The sequence below is a fragment of the Balaenoptera borealis genome (assembly GCF_965194805.1).
Source record: "Balaenoptera borealis genome assembly, chromosome: 6".
In the NCBI taxonomy this organism is placed as follows: domain Eukaryota; kingdom Metazoa; phylum Chordata; class Mammalia; order Artiodactyla; family Balaenopteridae; genus Balaenoptera; species Balaenoptera borealis.
Genome location: NC_138863.1, coordinates 30,051,605 through 30,073,673, shown reverse-complemented (window position 1 = coordinate 30,073,673; position 22,069 = coordinate 30,051,605). Strand labels below are relative to the sequence as shown.

General features: G+C 39.6%; 1 long non-coding RNA gene across 1 annotated transcript; it reads left to right on the top strand.

Annotated features, from left to right (window-relative positions):
* The first annotated feature begins 18,321 nt into the window (after nt 1-18,321).
* LOC309631133 lies at nt 18,322-21,061 on the top strand. Its single transcript, XR_014246084.1, has 2 exons — nt 18,322-20,450; nt 20,512-21,061. It is a non-coding gene; the product is annotated as an uncharacterized lncRNA (long non-coding RNA).
* Nucleotides 21,062-22,069: the final 1,008 nt, after the last annotated feature.

Below are 22,069 nucleotides of genomic sequence, written 5' to 3'. Positions count from 1 at the left end.
AACAGAACCCAGAGAGAAGGCTGGAGAGCTACAGAAACTCGTTTTACCTACTTTTCAATTCTGCCAGCCTCTCCCTAGAAGTAATGACTTGATAATAAACTTCAAACTAATTTTTAATGCCCACAATTTAGAAATCACTATTTGGTTGTGAATCTCCATTTCGCTTTATTTCACCTACCTCTCCAGGTGAGGCATGTCTAAATCTGCCTTACAAGTTCAAAGCATGTTCTTCTGATTTCATTGCAACCCCTCCCTCAACTGAAAAGACAGGGGAAGAAAACTGAATTGAATGAAAAGGAACCTAGCACTGGACAGCATTTTGCCCCCTCCCAAATATGCACATGCCTCCTTCTCTCCCTCCTTTTATGAGTATGAGAGTTCCATGTAACAGTACAGTCCCAATACCAGGAATCTTTGTAATTTTCCTTTGTGGAATACCTGGGCTGCTGTAGGTCAATAGAAAAGTAGGAAGAATGGCTTCTTACCTAGATTCTGCAGAGGAAGATCTATTTTTCACTGACCCATCAGGATACCCATTCACCCAGAGAAGTAATATGAGCTGAGACATACTAAGACACATCCCTTCTTAGAGAAGCTCAGCCCACACTGGCTCTGTAGAATCAAAGATTTCTCAGAGGGCCCATTTCCTAAAGCTTTTGTCATTTCAGAAGCTCTTCTGGCCCCTCTCTCCAAGGTCTCCACCTTAGTTATGCAGCTGTTAGCACCATGACAGCCATCAAAGAGTACACGCTTTGGGCAACGCAACCTCCTCCAGTGGGGAAGCGTTTGACTCAGAAAGTCACAGTCTTCCATACGGATCTCTCATCTTCCCATTTGTCAGTGACAGCAGATGGTACAAGGCATCAAATCCTTGCAGGAAGCCGCTGCCCTATAGCATGGTATGAGAAAGCATGGAGCATTGGGCTTCAGACACTAATTGCCTGACCAACAGCAAATCACTTAGCCTCTTGAAGCATCATTTTCCTCCTCTATTAAAGGGGTATTCCTACCTTCTGGCTTTGTGAGAATTTGAGATAACGTATTCAAAATGCCTGGGATACAATAGTTGATCAATAAATGGCAGTTATTATTTTATGCATGAGCCTTAGGCTAATGTATGTGTGAACATTTAGTTATTAATTAGAAGGTAAATGAAAGCTGGCTGGAGGGAATTGCATTTGACCTTTAGCAAATTATTTCATTTAGATGCACTGATGCAAAACTATCACATCTTATGAAGAAAGACATAAATAAATCTGGCTGACAAAAGATATTTTAATAAATACTCAATCTCCCACCAACATCACATCACAGTCTATGGCCACCCCACTGTAATTTGTATGCCATTTGGGGAGGCTTTGTGCCTTTCCCTCTCCTGTCAAAGTCAATCACTGGCTGATCGGGGGCCGGATTCAGCTTGTAAAATCTTTTTTGAGTGCCTGCATCTAGTGACTGCTCCAAAAAAAGGTACTCTCGATGCTTTTTTCCCTTCAAATAAGCTTGCCACCAAATCAGCTTGAGTGTACTGGGGTTGGTAGAGTCTCTCTAAATTATTCCCACACTGAGATCAGGTCAGCTGGTATAAAGTGATGCAGGAGCCTGATGTACCCATCCTTACGTGCCCCACTTTATTGACAGGCAAAGAGAACCTGCCGCAGTCCATATAAAGTATTGATACCTTATAACATGGGGGCAATGTTATGAGATTTACTTTGCTTGCAGAACTATGGTCTGTTACAGGGAGAACAGCATAGCTGTTCCAGCTGATGAGAGAAAGGGAGAAAGAAAAAATGACCAGGGCTTGCTACAGACTGGAAAAAGAAGAGACACAGATGCATCATGACCTTATCTTGGAAATCTAGAGACTAGATTGATGAATGAGAAAAGAAGGAGTGTCCCAGGGAAGGATGAGGATCCATGAAGGCATTTCTGGGGAGGGCAATGCACAAAAGAAGAGGTTGAGAGGGATTAAGAGGCTGGGGCTGCCATTCTTTGAAGAACAGTCAGGGACAAAGAACTGACTGGCAGCCTTGGGGAAGAATGGAGCTAAGGCTACCAAGCTTTAAAAAAAATAGAACTAGAAAAGAAAAGAAAGGGGAGCTGTAAGAGGAATCAATTGCTGATACTGTTTGGTTAGAAAAGATTTCAGATCCCATGGCTAAAAGAAAAGAGATTTGTGTTTTTCACGTGCAATTCTCTCATGCTGAATCACATGTAAATGGTGTTATCAGGGCCTCATCTGGAGTGTCTCTGCCTCTCGACCTACCTACCTGGGATGAAGATGTATTAGAAAGTCCAACCCAGTGAATTCTGCAAAAGGGCTCTGATTAACCTTAGAAAACTCCGACTGTACAAGCAGCCAATATAATAAGCTCGTATGTTGTGACTGATTACGCTCATTACCATTCCTGCATATTTCTGCCTTCTAATGCCCACAGAAGAGCGGGAAGGAGAGTTAGGCAAACATTTTTGGGACTGGTTTTATTAAGCTAATATACCAGGCATTGCCCATTTTGCATCCTGAGAAGCCATCAATCGCTTTAAACTTAGCATTTTCATTAGAAATCATCTATTTTAAATAATTATACAGTAAATCTTTGAAGTGGTTTTTATCCCAGGACCTCAAAATACATTACTATTGCTGCTGAATCTCAGCATTTGGTAGATAGTATTACATTCATTTTCTAGATGGTTAAACTAAAGCATCTAACGGTGAAATACAAAATCAGCTATAAAGGTAGGAAAGGAGTTCACAGCACTCTGGGCCAAGCGCTTACCATTCACCTATATAACTATGCTTATTGATACACGCTGCTATCCAAATGCACAATTATGATCTAGGGGCAAGTGAAGACTTTGACCGTCCATTTGGAGAGGACATCAGTCATGTTGGTGGCTGCCTGACATGTTTTAGATATGCTTCTTATGTTTGGGGAGCAGCTCACTTTCCTATCTCCCTTGCAGCTGCAGGGAAGACATGTGACCTGGGCTCTGCCAATCAGATGCACTGGTCGAGCAGCAAGTCTAGTTCCTGGTGCAGACGTTCAGCAGAACAGATTATAGTGTCAAGTGCATGGTGGTGGCAGCGCTGGCTTCCCCATCAGACCAGTCTGGACACAGCTGTAGGCATGTTTTTGGAAGTTTAGCCTCTAGCCTGGTTCTTTTGTCCTCTCAATGATTGCATGAATTCCCCTGTACACTTTTAACAAACCCCTTCCCTGCATGATAAGCCAGACTCAGTTTCTGTCACTTGCAGCTAAAAACCCTGACAAGAATTCCTTTACATCCTATGGAAAATAGAGGTTTGCAGACTTCCTTTGTACTTTTAGATAGGTTGATAACTAATTATTAATTCTTTTTTGAAATTGAATGTCAATTTACTCAATTGATATTTGGTATTTATAAATACCTAATATTTATTGAGCACTGACTAAGTACAAAACTCTGTGCTAAGTATTACAGGAAAGATTTGCTGAATGCCTACTATGTGCTATATATCACACCAAGGGTTAGGGATATGAGAAAAATAAGCAAAAGCAGATATGGCCACTAATCCTCAAGAGTTGACAGTCTACAGGGAAAGGCAGACAATAATTGAGGAATCACACTCAAAACTGTAAAATTGCTACAGTGATAAGTAATGTGAAGGGCTGAGAAAGCATCCCTGAGGGAAATATATGTTAGCATGAGATATGCCTTTGAAAAGAGCACGCTAGGGTTAGTCAGAAAATGAATGGAAGGGAAGTGAACACAAATGCAGACAGACCAGTTAGGAGGTAGTATTAATTACTCAGGAGGGAGATAACGGTAGCCTAGACTAGGGTGGCAGGGGTAGAGTTAGAGAAATAAGGACAGACTCAAGAGATATTAAGGTGGTAAGATCAAGAGGACTTAGCAATGGACTGGATATGGGAAATGAGGTAAGGTCATAGATGACTCCAGGTTTCTGACTTGAGCCACTGGGTAGATGGTGGCATCTGTCCCTGGGAGAACACTGGGAGAAAATCAGGTTTCATAGGGACAACATGAGCTCCATCTCACATGTGTTAAATGAGTTGCCTTTAAATCATCCATTAGGTCTGGAGCTCAGAAGAGAAGACTGAGCTGAAGGCATGAAAGAGTCCTTGTGTAATTGAAGTCATTGTATGAATGGGATTTCTTAGGGAAGAATATGGCCCAAGACCAAAGGGATGGACTTGGTCCTCATCTTAAGGAGTGTCAAGTATAGGTCTAAAAATTCAGGAAGCCACCCATCAAAGGTTAACAAAAGGTAATGATAGTCTGCCTAGAAAACATCAACAAGGTGAAATGCCTTAATCCAAGAAACACATCTAGATTCTCTAGCTACAAACTCCTCTATGACAGGGATCACACACTCAAGGGCCTGGCCAGTCTACTGCTCAGTTAATGGGCCAAGCAGGGGCTGTGGCATATAGTAGAGGACATGTCCCATCTAAAGTGGGCAGTTGCTTCTGAGCTCAGGCAGGTTATTCCCAGATATGATACCTGTATCCATGAACCTCTGTTGAGTCTCACACTTTTTAAAATACCTATTGTGTTTTACATTAACTTGAAAGGACCTTGACGGAAACAGTATTTAACCAGATTTCTAGAGTCAGAACCCAATTCTCTGCTTCTGACTTGGAAACAATCTTCAATTACTGTAAACTATTTTCCCAACTAAAATCCCCTATCTTTCCCTTTCCAAATAGCATTGATAGCCCCAGAAGACTATTCTCCTACCCCAAACACTTTCCCTGGCTATTAATACTGTTCCTAAAACTATTTTCCACTGTCTAACACTCTACCATAGTTGGTCCTCCCTAAAACCCCCTCTATTATTCAACTCTATCCTGAAGATAAGGGTATCATGGCTATTACAGCCCCATGGTATGGGATGTAGGGATAACTGAGCAGATGAACAAAGACTAATCATCTCCTGCCACTATAGAACAGCTTGGGATCAGGACCAGGAAGGTAGGCTAGCCCAGATGAAGGGACAGTCTGGAAGCCAATGACAGAAGTGAAGACTACAGAGTTCTGGAGTAATCTTGAAGATGACCTAGGACAGAGGGAAAAAAGAGAGAAAAACTAGAAAATAATGGGAGACACTAGCTCTCAAGGTTAATTAGTTCTGGCCTCTGATTATTTATTTATTTATTTATTTATTTTTGCCACTCAGCTCCAGTATATCTACCTGCAGGACTGGAAGGTATTTTCCATTTATATGCATTCAGATTTTTTTTTTTTGCCTTCTCAATATTCCTTTGCAGTGATACATTGCATGTGCTAATTATAACTGCCAGCTATTGACTAAATCTGATATGTAGCCGAACTGGATTTATTTCTTAGTTTAGTATTACCACACACACACATAATCGCTCACACAAAATCAAAAACCTTCCTTTCCCATTCCTACATCTCTAGCCCCAAACCATAATTATTAAACAAAGAAACATGAAACAAACAGACCATCATACACGTGTGTAGTAAAGCAACTATTGGGATTTGCTCTGCTTCATAATATTCCAGGTGAGTCAACCACACACCTTGCTTTGTGTTGCAGCTCTCAAGGCGAATCTCCTTTGGGAGACATTACACAGCACCTGAAACAGAACCACTGTTGGTATTTCCTAAGGTATCTTGGTGTAGGTAAGAGCTTCCTCCCAAATTCCCTTTCCGTCAACATTTGGCAGGACTTCTGTCAACAAAAATTACAACAACCAACACCTAACAGAGTGTCTGGCACATAGTCAATACTCACTTTTTTTTTAATCACAAGACAATCAAATGAAAATGAGCCATGTCTAATCTAATAATGAGTGAATATAGTAACGCACTTAGTGCCAAACACATAAGTGCTATATAAATATTAGCTATTAGTGTTATTATTATTATCTAGAGTCACTGTTGCTTCTTGTTCACATTATGGGAACCCAGAAGGGCTTCTCCCACTTCCTTCTCTCACTCCATACCTCTTATTTAAATACTATCAAAACTTTCAAGTTGGGCTTCCCTGGTGGCGCAGTGGTTAAGAATCTGCCTGCTAATGCAGGGGACACGGGTTTGAGCCCTGGTCTGGGAAGATCCCACATGCCGCGGTGCAACTAGGCCCGTGAGCCACAATTACTGAGCCGCGTCTGGAGCCTGTGCTCCGCAACAGGAGAGGCCACGATAGTGAGAGGCCCGCGCACCGCAATGAAGAGTGGCCCCCACTTGCCGCAGCTGGAGGAAGCCCTCGCAAAGAGACGAAGACCCAACACAGCCAAAAAATAAAATAAATAAATAAATAATTAATTAAAGGTGCTAATAATTTTTTTAAATAAATAAATAAATAAATAAATAAACTTTCAAATTTAAACCACCCCTCTTTCTCTCCCTCACCCTCTCACTCTTTCTCTCCCTCCCTCCTTCTCTCTCTCTCTCACACACACACACACAGTGAGAGAATGTGGTCTCTCGTGCATTGCTGATGGAAGTGTAACCAGCACAGCTCCCACGGAGGGAAATTTGGACACATCTATCAAAATTACAAATACAAATACTTTTCAACCCAGAAGGTCACACTGGAGAATTTATCCTACAGATTAACTCATACCCACGTGATAAACCATACGTAAAATGTTATTCATTTGCAGACTTGTTTGAAATGACAAAATGGGAATCAAACCAAGTGTCCATCAATAGGGAGCTTATTAAATAAACCTTGGTACAAGCATAGACTCTGAATACTATACAGCAATGAAAAATTTAAAATATGGAAGATTTCCATGTACTTTTATGAGATGATCTCCAGGATATATTGCTAAGTTTAAAAATAATAAGGCAAAGGAGAACAGTATATAGAACATTCCAGATTTGGCATAAAAGTGAGGGGGGAGGGGATAAGTATATATACTTGTATTTGTTTTACATTAAGAAACTCTGGAAGGGTATGGAGAAAAATAAGAGGAATGATGGTCATGGCAGGGAATGGAGAATTAGGCAGGTAAGGGAGAGAGGAAGCAAGGAATGAAGGGAAAATATTTTACTATAATATTTTTAATTGTCTATTCAAAATAGATATAGATAGATGATAGATAAGTGATAGACAGATACATGGATAGATAGATAAATAGACAGACAGATAGATAGATAGATAGATAGATAGATATAGATAGATAACCCACCTTTCTTTTAAATGAAAAGAAAATCTGGTCTTATGACTATCTAAGGAGTAGATTCACCTGCCAGTGCTCTGTAGTTGGAGTGGGTGCCCAGGAAGTTCAGCATCTGGAACAGTCTGTCCCCTCTCCTCCAGGCTGCTTCCCCTACCCACTGTGGGAGGATGGGGACTTTGAGATGGGTAACTGTGCCTAGAAAGCTGGACACCTGTATTGGTTAACTTAATACAGTCTGCTGTGCTCTGGCCCTGTTCTCACATCTATATATTCCTTCTGGGACATAAGAGTATAAATTAAGAAAAATCTCTAGGGTCACAGACTCAATATTATAACTCTTCATTTCTTTGCTTTCATCAAAAGTTTCAATTCAGACTTTTAATGTGATTTGCAAATAGCTTTGTGTGATATGACATTGGAGGTCAGAGGACTTCTCAATCCATCTGAACATACATAAACACACTGCAGCAAAAATCCATTAAAAGTACAAATAGCTAATCCTTTACATGGGGTGAATAAATAATTCACCTCCAGGCTCTCCCGCCATAGATCAGTTGTGCCGTTATCAGATGCCAACACTGGAATAGGAAAGCAAAGCAGCTGTATTAACCTTTGACAATTAAAAAAAAAAAAAGAATGGGTAAAGTGGAGATGAACCATTTGTTTTCTTTCCGGGTAGCTGTCTAAACAGACTATGTAATGAACAAGCTGGGGAGAAACCATTGACTTAATGCTCTTCTGATGAAAACCTTTCCTGATTTTTCACCTCAGGTAAAGGATGGATCTGATCCACACTTTAAGGGCTCCAGCAGTGGCACATGCCAACAACCTGATGTGACTCAGGCACCTACACAGGCTCAGCCCTGCTCCAGTGAGAGACCCACTGGCAACTTGGCTCCCTCAAGCTCGGCTGGAGGAGGAAGGGAAGGCTCAGGGACAGAATAATGCAGGACTCATTCTACACCGAAAAGGCCTAAGGAAGAGAGGTGCTCCCATACCTCCTGTAGTCAGGAAAAGTCAGGAAGGCTATGGAAGAGCTTTAAGGATGAAGAGGACCCAGGCAGGAAATGAGGCTCAAGTCAAGCCAGCCACTTCCATGCAGATGACCCCTTACAGCAAGACTTCTTAAAATTCAGTTAACAAATGTTTACACGGGGCTTGCTTTGTGCCAGGCACAGTTCTAAGTGCTTCAGACATCAACTCCGTAAATCCTCACCACATCCCCTTGAGGTAGGTTCTATTGTTAGCTCCATTTTACTGGGGAGGAGATTAAGGTGCAACATAATGGAGAAACCTGCCCAGTTTTATTCAGCTGTGGATGAGGAAGCCCAAGGAAAACAAATGACTAGAGATATGAGCCTTAAGGTTAACAGAGCCTCCCTGATAATTATCATTAGCAATTCCACTCCAAGGTATATACCCAAAATAGTTGAAAACAATTGTTCAGACAAAACCTGGACACAAATGTGAAGAGCAGCACTATTCACAATAGCTAAAAGGTAGAAACAATCCAAATGTCTATCAGCTGGATAACAAAATATGGTATTTCCATATAATATAATATTATTCAGCCATACAAAAGAATGAGATGCTACATGTCACAACATAGATGAATCTGAAAACCATTATGCTAAGGGCACGTAGTGTGTAATCCCATTTACGTGAAACATCCAGAAGAGGCAAATCCATAGAGATAGAAAGCAGATTCGTGGTTCGCAGGACCTGGGGAGAGGGAGGAAATGGGAAGTGATGGCTTAATGGGTTTGGGGGTGTCCTTTTGGAGTGATGAAAATGCTGGAACTAGGTAGTGGCGATGGTTGCATAACATTGTGAATGTACTAAATGATACTGAATTACATACTTTAAGATGGTTAAAATGTTGAATCTTAGGTGACTTTTACCTAAGAAAAAACACCTCAGTGGTTTTATAAAATAATTATTTCTTCTCAGTCACGTATCTGTGGGTCATCTGGGGGTAAGGTGATCTAGTGTGAGCTAGGCGGGGCTTGTTTCTGGGCTACAGGTTGGATCCAGGTCACCTCACATGTCTCTCCTCCCCTCACCAGTAGGCTGGACAGGGCATATTCTCCTCACAGTGACAGCAGAAGCACCAGAGGGCACCCCAACACTCAGACACATTTAAATGGCTTGCATCCCCTTGGCCAAAACAAGTCACATGGCTGAACTCAAAAACAAAGGGCAGGGAAGCGAACTCCACTACTGGGGAAAGGAACTATTGATACAAAGATGAGTGACAACATGGATGAACCTGGAAGACATTATGCTAAGTGAAATAAGCCAGACACGGAAGACAAATACTATATGATCTCACTTAGATGTGGAATCTACAAAAGTCAAACTCATAGAATCAGAGAATAGAATGATGGTTGCCAGGGGCTGACGGATGAAGGAAATGGGGAGATGCTGGTCAAAGTGTACAAGCCTTTGGTTATCAGATGAATAAGTTCTGGGAGTCTAATGTATAGCCTGGTGATTACAGTTAATAATGCCATCTTGTATACATGAAATTCACTAAAAGAGTAAATCTTAAGTGTTCTTACCACAAAATAAAAGGTAACTATGTGAGATGATGAATGTGTTAATTAACTTGATTGTGGAAATCATTTCATAATAAATGCGTATATTAAATCATCACATTGTACACCTTTAAAAGTCACATGGTACATCCTAAATATATACAATCTTGATTTGTTAATTATACCTCAATAAAGCTGGAAATAAAAAAATAAGAATGATTTTTAAAAAGTTGAATGGTAAAACACAAAGATAAAGAAAGGAGTAGGGAATTGGGAACTTGAATGCAATCTACCTCAGCTTTTTCCCTACACAGTTGACCTCTTCACTCTTTACTCCTAAATGGCAAGAATTCCTCTATATCTTTTCCACCAGCTTTCATGATTTTTTAGAGCAAAGGACCTCCTTCTAAGGAATGTGACCCATTTTCACTCAAGGTACTCTTATTAAATTGTACAAAACACAGATCAAAGTGAGTGTTTATAATTCAGCTGGGCTCTTCTAATGTTTAGCAGATGGAATGGATGAGTTCCAAAGCAGTTACAGGAGCCTTGGTATCAGATAGCACATTTTCAGGTGTGTAGATCTCCCCACCATACTTAGTGGCAGATTTAAAATCCCACCATCAGTCAAGGGGAAGAGAGAGGACATGGAGGATTGTGTAGGAATTTCATGGGCCAGTCCTAGAAGCAGCAAACAACACTTCTACCTACATTCTATGGGCCAGAATTCAGTCATATGGTTGCAAATTTTATAGGTGCAAAGGAGACTGGGAAATGCAATCCAGCTGTATGCCTAAGAGGAGGAGAGAACTGGTAAAGTGAATAGTTAGCTAGTCTCTGCCATATTCTACATTAAGCTGTCTTTATTTGAATGTCAAACCACCTAAAGTTGGCTTCAGAAAAGTGCTAATGTCTTATTTGTGGGAGTTTAGAGGACCACGTCTCCAAGGCTGGAGGAATAAAGGAAAGTCTGGCACCAGGTTTGAGGACATTGAGTAGCTAGAGAAGTAGGGACCACAGTAGCATGAACAAAACTCGGCTTAAAGAAATGTAAAACTGTACCAGAACTTGAAGAAAAAGCATGTGAGGCACCAAGGATCTTCAAGATTCCAATGCGTGGAATTCAAACAAGAAAACTAAGTGAGTTCTTAGAGGCAAATACCATCCAAGGACAAAAGCCTTGACTTCATTTCACTCAAGTCTGCCCTGGGGAAGCAAGACTTCCGTATATGTTACAGATTTCACCATTCCATTAATGGCTTGCTCCCTAGACTTATACTGTCGCCCGAAATAAATTGAAGCTTGAACAAGCAATGTAATCAAAATGATTTGGACACAAAAGTCTTTCTTCTCTTTCTTTCCCACTCCTTTTGCCCACCTCCCCCCTCACAAGAGCTGACCTGAAGGAAGTAAAGGAAAAGCTAGGCTGAGGATGTTGTTAACACCTCCAAGGCCAATGAAAGACAAAACGAATTCAAAAATTATACTTCCAAAGTACTCATCATGCTTCCCCAAGCTGGCAAGTTCCTTCTTTCTAGACAATGACCCAGCCCCCCCTGAAATTTCAAGCCGGTTGCTATTTCCACCTCTCTCAACTGGAGGCTTTATTATCTTAAGGTGAGAAAAGTTTCTTCAGCAGAAATCTGCCTGGGAGAGAAATCGGAGTGATTTAAGCAGTGCTGATGTGTACTGGAGATGGAAGAGGATCCCCAGCTGCCACAACAGAAAGAAAAAATGTAAGCTCAGATGCATTTATTAAGGTAGGTTGGATATCTGTTCAGCCAACCCTCTTTTTTTTTTTTTTTCTTAATTCTCAGATACTATTGTAATGAAAGCCACCACAAGTTCTCAGCAAATCACAACTTCGAAGGAAAATGTCAATCCCTATCAAACCCCAGTGAATTGTTGCAGCTGATGGAAATCTAAATTCATCAGTTGCTTTCCCCATTTCCCCCTCCATCCGCTCCAACCACCCGCCTCCTCCTCCAAATCCTCACCCAAGACTGCAGGAACAGAGATGCAAATCAACGCCTTCGGGACATGCCATCAGACAATGGGAAGGTCTAAAGAAAGTTTAAAGCAGAAAGGGAACGAAATTTATAGACTTAGCATTAAAATCTTAAAGGACCTTAGGAACAGCAATGGATCTGATGTTAGGAAAGGCAGGAGCTGCCAGAGGCCATGGCAGAAAGGCCTGACACGGGCCATAAATCTAAGCTTAGGAGCAGAAAAAATATAGGCTTCTTTTCAGGCTGAGGCAGCATGATGCAAAGATTCCAACCTGGACTTGAAAAGAGGCAAGGCCACAGAGGCATGATGGGGAAGAAGCGGACCGGGGACTGCAAATAAGGAACGAAAAGAGCAGCAGATTGTGTGGGTGGGAGCGGAGAGCCAGCTCGGGCCTGCAGAGACCGGCAACAAACACACCAGCAACATACATTTGGCTGTGGGGGGAGCTTGAAACTGATCCCCAAAGAAACAGAAAAGCTGTGGTTGCTCCTTGTTGCATCTATGAGATGGAATGCAAACTAACCTTGTAAGCGACCAGAATCAACACGAAAAGCCAGGCAGCTGGGGGCAAAACAAGGTTGTGGAGCGGTCAGAAGATTGGGGGTGGGAGGGTCGGAAGTTTGGGGGTGGGCGGGTCGGAAGATTGGGAGTGGGAGGGTCGGAAGATTGGGGGTGGGGAGCTTGGGAAAGGCAGCAGTATCCAATGGTTATGACACAAGCTGGGCAGCCAAGACTCCCAGGGTTGTCGTGAATTTTCATTCACTCATTCTATGTATTTTTGGGTTTTGTTTTTGTTTCTTTCAATTATGCCCTCTGGGGCCCAAATATACTACATTAAGACACTAATTAAAATGCATAAAACCATTGCAACTGAAAATAACATACCATGAATTATTACGAAAATGCCAAGCTCAAGTGGCCTTCCCCCTGGGACAGGCTTCACTGGAACCACAAAGTTGGCACCACTTTGATTGCCAGGGCTGACACCAGCTTCACCCATTTCCTAGGGTGAGGCATTCTTTTCTCTGCCTCAGTTTCCCCCAGAGGAAAAGAAGTAAGCAGATCTCTTTCACAGTTCACAATCAGCAGGAAAGGACTGATTGAATTAATATCTTCACAGTACATTTCAAACCTTTGAAATTAAGTTATTGCTAATGTTAAATAAATATATACCCAACTCACTCATGTAATGTAACTCTTTCAGTGTTTTAAAATATAAAAATCAATATAGCTTTTCCATGTCTTACATCCCTCTCCACTCCATTTACTTTCTATATTCTGCATTTCTTCTCTTTGGCTTTCCTAATGGCTTTCCCCTACTTATCAAATTTCTGTCCACTTTTCTTTCCTAGTGTCCATCATCTCTCTCCTTTCTGCCATTCGACTCTCCTCAATTTCTCACTTCTCCTATTTGTCTTGGAAACTAGAGTGCACCTCATATGCAATGTCATTTCATAGGTGAGTACATATGGTCATTAATATTCATTAGTTTTCTTAATCTCTAGTAAAAATAGAATAAAACATGCTACCTTTCCATGTGTCAGACTAGTTGATTACCAGAATATATATTTAAAGTATAAAACTCTCCTTCTAGAGAGAACCTAGAGGTCAGAAAGCTCTGGGTGGTTGGTGCTTTCCTTGGACCGACCAAGGAAAAGGGAAATCAGCAAAGTTAAGAGATAATCTTGGGGGAGAAATATAAGCCTCAAAGTGATCAGCATAACTATAGCCTTCAGCAGTGAATTCACCTAAGTGATGATCATCTTTTCACATCCTAGACTCACCAGCAGATCAAGAGGGATTTCTGCAAAAAGTTAAGAATCTTAGACTCTAGAACCTAACCTGCAGTGTTTCGTGTTGCCTGTAAAAAGTCAATGTGGATCAGGAAAAAAACTGGCTGTTATGACTCACACCCCGCATGTACTATGTTAAAGCCCAGAAACAAGCCAAAATGACTGTGTAAAAGATAAAGGCTGTGTAAAGAGTAAAAAAATAAAATAAAGAGATGGAAAAGTAAACACCATCACAGATGTAAGGATATTCAGATATTTAGGACCTCCCATAAGAAATAACTTCTTTTTTTTCTTAAGTCAATGGAGCCATAAGTAAATGAACTTAATCTGACTTCTAACTAGCTCATTTGGTGAAAAGCTAGTGAACTAGAAGTTTATTTGCAGAACTGGGATCTTTCAGCAGCTCAATAACAGGCTTCCTGTTTGACTTTGGGCAAGTTATTCAACTACTTGATATCTGAAGTTACTCATCTGTAACATGAGTAAAACAATATGATAGCCATGTTATTTTTGGCTCTTGGGCTGCTCCCAACCTTGAATGTGTAACTGAATCTCACAGAGGAATTTCACAAAATTAATGAATATCTACAAATGCTGAAGTGCCTCAGGTCAATGTTGACTTCATGGAGTTATAATTATAGAGTATCTGTTAATAGCCCTGGTGCCACCACCCTCTCTCCTAATCATTACTGTTTCTGTCTGGTGTGTCCCTTCTGTTTAAGAATCCATCTGTCCCTCCCCTCCTAGAAGACTTTCTCTCCATTCCACCATCCATCTGAGCCGTTACCACATCTTTCCTCTAGAATGCATAAGAGACTTTGTTGACCTTGAATTGCCTCTGCTTCCTCCCTCTGTAACACCTTATAAGCTGGCTTCTGTCCATCACTCTATATGGTTTTCTTTGTGTCAAACTCAATAGTTCCCCGATGTACAAATTTTCCTACAAAGATGTGTTCTTCTCACCACTTTTTCTGGTGCTGTGAAGGTTGACGTCTAGACTTCAGAGATGCTTCCATGTAGTAGATCACCTCCAACCTTTCCGATGACTCCTTGGCAAATTCTTATTTCTCCTCCTGCCCAATGATCATCCTTTCTAATTCTTTCTAATAAGTGGCTCACCTAATCATGTACTTTTTCTATTAACTGTCTGTATAATCTCCAGCTTCTGTTCTTTATCTCTTTTAGATCTTTAGCATGAATTCTGTTGAAGATATATGTGTCACTTATCCATTGTCACAATAGTAATGCATAACAAACCACCTTAAAACTTAGTGGTCTAGAGGGGAGACCTTCAAAATGACAGAGGAGTAAGACAGGGAGATCACCTTCCTCCCCACAAGTACATCAGAAATACATCTACATGTGGAACAACTTCTACAGAACACCTGCTGAACACTGGCAGAAGACCTCAGACTTCCCAAAAGATATATATTTTTTTTCCTTTTTCTCTTTTTGTGAGTGTGTATGTGTATGCTTCTTGGTGTGATTTTGTCTGTACAGCTTTGCTTTTACCATTTGTCCTAGGGTCCTGTCTGTTCGTTTGTGTTTTTTTTTAGATAGTTTTTAGCACTTGTTATCATTGGTGGATTTGTTTTTTGGTTTGGTTGTTCTCTTCTTTCTTTCTTTTTTCTAATTACTTTTTAATTTTCTATTTTTAATAATTTTTTTATTTTTTATTTTAATAACTTTATTTCTTTTTATTTTATTTTTTCTTTCTTTCTTTCTTTCTTTTTTTCTCCCTTTTCTTCTGAGCCATGTGGCTGACAGGGTCTTGGTGCTCTGGCTGGGTGTCAGGCCTGTGCCTCTGAGGTGGGAGAGTCAAGTTCAGGACATTGATCCACCAGAGAGCTCCCGGTTCCACATAATATCAAATGGAGAAAGCTCTCCCAGAGATCTCCATCTCAACGCTAAGACCCAGCTCCACTCAACGAAGAGCAAGCTACAGTGCTGGACACCCTATGCCAAACAACTAGCAAGACAGGAACGCAGCCCCACCCATTAGCAGAGAGGCTGCCTAAAATCATAATAAGGTCACAGACACACCAAAATACACCACCAGATGCGGTCCTGCCCACCAGAAAGACAAGATCCACCCTCATCCACCAGAACACAGGCACTAGTCCCCTCCACCAGTAAACCTACACAATCCACTGAACCAGCCTTAGCCACTGGGGGCAGACACCAAAAACAACGGGAACTACAAACCTGCAGCCTGCGAAAAGGAGACCCCAAACACAGTAAGTTAAGCAAAATGAGAAGACAGAGAAACACACAGCAGATGAAGGAGCAAAGTAAAACCACATCAGACTAAACAAATGAAGAGGAAATAGGCAGTCTACCTGCATAAGAGTTCAGAGCAATGATAATAAAGATGATCCAAAATCTTAGAAACAGAATGGAGAAAATACAAGAAACGTTTAACAAAGACCTAGAAGAACTAAAAAGCAAACAAACAATGATGAACAACACAATAAATGAAATTTAAAATTCTCTAGAAGGAATCAATAGCAGCATAACTGAGACAGAAGAACAGATAAGTGACCTGGAAGATAAAATGATGGAAATAACTACTGCAGAGCAGAATAAAGAAAAAAGAATGAAAAGAATTGAGTACAGTCTCAGAGACATCTGGGACAACATTAAATGCACAAACATTCAAATTATAGGGGTCCTAGAAGAGGAAGAGAAAAAGAAAAGGACTGAGAAAATATTTGAAGAGATTATAGTGGAAAACTTCCCTGATATGGAAAAGGAAATAGTAAATTAAGTCCAGGAAGTGCAAAGAGTCCCACACAGGATAAATCCAAGGAGAAACATGCCAAGACACATATAAATCAAACTATCAAAAATTAAATACAAAGAAAAAATATTAAAAGCAGCAAGGGAAAAACAACAAATAACATACAAGGGAATCCCCATAAGGTTAACAGCTGATCTTTCAGCAGAAACTCTGCAAGCCAGAAGAGAGTGGCAAGACATATTTAAAGTGATGAATGGGGAAAACCTAACACCACGATTACTTTTCCCAGCAAGGATCTCATTCAGATTCAATGGTGAAATTAAAATCTTTACAAACAAGTAAAAGCTAAGAGAATTCCGCACCACCAAACCAGCTTTACAACAAATGCTAAAGGAACTTCTCTAGGCAGGAAACACAAGAGAAGGAAAAGACCTACAATAACAAACCCAAAACAATTAAGAAAATGGTAATAGGAACATACATATCGATAATTACCTTAAATGTAAATAGATTAAGTGCTCCCACCAAAAGATATAGACTGGCTGAATGGATACATAAACAAGACCCATATATATGCTGTCTACAAGAGACCCACTTCAGACCTAGGGACACATACAGACTGAAAGTGAGGGGATGGAAAAAGATATTCCATACAAATGGAAAACAAAAGAAAACTGGAGTAGCAATTCTCATATCAGACAAAACAGACTTTAAAATAAAGTCTATTACAAGAGACAAAGAAGGACACTACATAATGATCAAAGGATCAATCCAAGAAGAAGATATAACAATTGTAAATATTTATGCACCCAACATAGGAGCACCTCGATACATAAGGCAAATGCTAACAGCCATAAAAGGGAAAATCAACAGTGACACAATCATAGTAGGGGACTTTAACACCCCACTTTCACCAATGGACAGATCATCCAAAATGAAAATAAATAAGGAAACACAAGCTTTAAATGATACATTAAGCAAGATGGACTTAACTGATATTCATGGGACATTCCATTCTAAAACAACAGAATACACTTTCTTCTCAAGTGATCATGGAACATTCTCCAGGATAGATCATATCTTGGGTCGCAAATCAAGCCTTGGTAAATTTAAGAAAATTGAAATCATATCAAGTATCTTTTCCGACCACAACACTATGAGACTAGATATCAATTACAGGAAAAAATCTGTTAAAAATACAAACACATGGAGGCTGAACAATACGTTACTTAATAACCAAGAGATCACTGAAGAAATCAAAGAGGAAATCAAAAAATACCTAGAAACAAATGACAGTGAAAACACGACCACCAAAACCTATGGGATGCAACAAAAGCAGTTCTAAGAGGGAAGTTTATAGCAATATAATCCTACCTCAAGAAACAAGAAACAACTCAAATAAACAACCTAACCTTACACCTAAAGCAATTAGAGAAAGAAGAACAAAAAAAAACCCAAAGTTACCAGAAGGAAAGAAATCATAAATATCAGATCAGAAATAAATGAAAAAGAAATAAAGGAAACAGTAGCAAAGATCAATAAAACTAAAAGCTGGTTCTTTGAGAAGATAAATAAAATTCATAAACCATTAGCCAGACTCATCAAGAAAAAAAGGGAGAAGACTCAAATCAATAGAATTAGACATGAAAAAGGAGAAGTAACCACTGACGCTGCAGAAATACAAAGGATCATGACAGGTTACTACAAGCAACTATATGCCAATAAAATGGACAACCTGGAAGAAATGGACAAATTCTAAAAGAAGCACAACCTTCCAAGACTGAACCAGGAAGAAATAGAAAATATAAACAGACCAATCACAAGCACTGAAATTGAAACTGTGATTAAAAATCTTCCAACAAGCAAAAACCCAGGACCAGATGGCTTCACAGGTGAATTCTATCAAACATTTAGAGAAGAGCTAACACCTATCCTTCTCAAACTCTTCCAAAATATAGCAGAGGGAGGAACACTCCCAAACTCATTCTACGAGGCCACCATCACCCTGATACCAAAACCAGACAAAGATGTCACAAAGAAAGAAAACTACAGGCCAATATGACTGATGGACATAGATGCAAACATCCTCAATAAAATGCTAGCAAACAGAATCCAACAGCACATTAAAAGTATCACACACTATGATCAAGTGGGGTTTATCCCAGGAATGCAAGGATTCTTCAATATACGCAAATCAATCAATGTGATAAAACATATTAACAGATTGAAGGAGAAAAACCATATGGTCATCTCAATAGGTGCAGAAAAAGCTTTCAGCATAATTCAACACCCATTTATGATAAAAACCCTCCAGAAAGTAGGCATAGAGGGAACTTACCTCAACATAATAAAGGCTATATACGACAAACCCACAGCCAACATCGTTCTCAATGGGGAAAAACTGAAACCATTTCTTCTAAGATTAGGAACAAGACAAAGTTGTCCACTCTCACCACTATTATTCAACATAGTTTTGGAAGTTTTAGCTATGGCAATCAGAGAAGAAAAAGAAATAAAAGGAATCCAAATTGGAAAAGAAGAAGTATATCTGTCACTGTTTGCAGATGGCATGGTACTATACATAGAGAATCCTAAAGATGCTACCAGAAAACTCCTAGAGCTAATCAATGAATTTGGTAAAGTAGCAGGATACAAAATTAATGCACAGAAATCTCTTGCATTCCTATACACTAACGATGAAAAATCTGGAAGAGAAATTAAGGAAACACTCCCATTTACCATTTCTGCAACAAAAAGAATAAAATACCTAAGAATAAACCTACCTAGGGAGACAAAAGACCTGTAGGCAGAAAACTATAATACACTGATGAAAGAAATTAAAGATAATACCAACAGATGGAGAGATATACCATGTTCTTGGATTGGAAGAATCAACACTGTGAAAATGACTCTACTACCCAAAGCAATCTACAGATTCAATGCAATCCCTATAAAACTACCAATGACATTTTTCACAGAACTAGAACAAAAAATTTCACAGTTTGTATGGAAACACAAAAGACCCCAAATAGCCAAAGCAATCTTGAGAAAGAAAAAACAGAACTGGAGGAATCAGGCTCCCTGACTTCAGACTATACTACAAAGCTACCGTAATCAAGACAGTATGGTACTGGCACAAAAACAGAAATATAGATCAATGGAACAAGATAGAAAGCCCAGAGATAAACCCATGCACATATGGCCACCTTATCTTTGATAAAGGAGGCAAGAATATACAATGGAGAAAAGACAGCCTCTTTAACAAGTGGTGCTGGGAAAACTGGACAGCTACATGTAAAAGAATGAAATTAGAACACTCCCTAACACCATACACAAAAATAAACTCAAAATGGATTAAAGACCTAAATGTAAGGCCAGACACTATCAAACTCTTAGAGGAAAACATAGGCAGAACACTCTATGGCATAAATCACAGCAAGATCCTTTTTGATCCGCCTCCTAGAGAAATGGAAATAAAAACAAAAATAAACAAATGGGACCTAATGAAACTTAAAAGCTTTTGCACAGCAAAGGAAACCATAAACAAGATGAAAAGACAACCCTCAGAATGGGAGAAAATATTTACAAATGAAGCGACTGACAAAGGATTAATCTCCAAAATTTACAAGCAGCTCATGCTGCTCAATATCAAAAAAACATGGGGTGGTGGTGTGATGAATTCGGTGATTGGGATTGACACGTATACACTGATGTGTATAAAATTGATGACTAATAAGAACCTGCCGTATAAAAAAATAAATAAAATAAAATTCAAAAATTCAAAAAAAGAAGTTATATTATCCAAAAAAAAAATATATATATATATATATATCTCAAAAAAACAAACAACCCAATCCAAAAATGGGCAGAAGACCTAAATAGACATTTCTCCAAAGAAGATATACAGATTGCCAACAAACACATGAAAGGATGCTCAACATCACTAATCATTAGAGAAATGCAAATGAAAACTACAATGAGGGTGGTAGAGGTGTAGAATTGGTGGGGTGGGATAAACCACGCTCCTGGTGGAAGCAGAGGAGCTGAGCAGGAACCATCGCCAGTACAGTGGTAGCAGTTGGACTGACCATTGCTGCTGCAGGATTTGCAGCCCGTTACGCTTTGCAAGACCTGAAGCATATGGAGCCTCAAGTAAAACAAGTTTTTCAGAGTCTACCGAAATCTGCCTTCAGTGGTGGCTATTACAGAGGTGGGTTTGAACCCAAAATGACAAAACGGGAAGCAGCATTAATACTGCTATTAGGTGTAAGCCCTACTGCCAATAAGGGAAAAATAGATACGCTCATTGACGAATTATGCTTTTAAATCACCCAGACAAGGGAGGATCTCCTTATATAGCAGCCAAAATCAATGAAGCTAAAGATTTACTAGAAGGTCAAGCTAACAAATGAAGTAAATGCATGATTAATTTTAAGTTCTTACTCATTTATGTATATGAGTACCAGCTTTTTATAATAAAATGCCTCAAAGCTACACATTTTAAAAATTGGCATAAGCTAAATCGAAGCCTTCATATAAATTTCAGGATTTAAAATCAGATTATAGAATATTTGTAAGTTAATTCTCAATAATTATGGATAAATGCATGCCATTTGAAGTGTTGTTCATTAAAAAAAAAAAACTACAGTGAGGTATCACCTCACACCAGTCAGAATGGCCATTATCAAAAAATCTACAAACAATAAATGCTGGAGAGGGTGTGGAGTAAAGGGAACCCTCTTGCATTATTGGTGGGAATGTAAATTGATACAGCCGCTATGGAGAACAGTATGGAGGTTCCTTAAAAAACTAAAAATAGAACTACCATATGACCCAGCAATCCCACTACTGGGCATATACCCTGAGAAAACCATAATTCAAAGAGAGTCATGTACCACAATGTTCATTGTAGCTCTATTTACAATAGCCAGGACATGGAAGCAACCTAAGTGTCCATCGATAGATGAATGGATAAGGAAGTTGTGACACATATATACAATGGAATAGTACTCAGTCATAAAAAGAAATGAAATTGAGTTATTTGTAGTGAGGTGGATGGACCTAGAGTCTGTCATACAGAGTGAAGTAAGTCAGAAAGAGAAAAACAAATACCATATGCTAACACATATATATGGAATCTAAAAAAAAAAAAAAAAGGTTCTGAAGAACCTAGGGGCAGGACAGGAGTAAAGACGCAGAGGTAGAGAATGGACTTGAGGACACGGGGAGTGGAAAGGGTAAGCTGGGACGAAGTGAGAGAGTGGCATGGACATATACACACTACCAAATGTAAAATAGATAGCCAGTGGGAAGCAGTCTCATAGAACAGGGAGATCAGCTCAGTGCTTTGTGACCACCTAGAGGGGTCGGATAGGGAGGGTGGGAGGGAGATGCAAGAGGGAGGAGATATGGTGATATATGTTTATGTACAGCTGATTCACTTTATAAAGCAGAAACTAACACACCATTGTAAAGCACTTATACTCCAATAAAGATGTTTAAAAAAAATCTATATAAAAAAAAAACTTAGTGATCTAAAATACTAACCAATTTTTATTGCTTGTGAGTATATGAGTGCTCTGAGTAGTTTTGTGATGTGGCCTGACTTGATTGATCTCAGTTAGGTGTGTTCATACATCTGCCATCTTCCTAATCATTCTACCACAACACCTCAGCATAAATGTCCTGCTGTCAGATAAGGCCAAGCAAAGAAAAAGATAATCTTTTTGCCTGGTCTTTTGGGCAACACTGTCATAATTCCAAGACCCTAAGCTCCCTACACTTTAGAAATTTAAAATCATCATTCAGCCTATCTCAAAATTTCAGTAT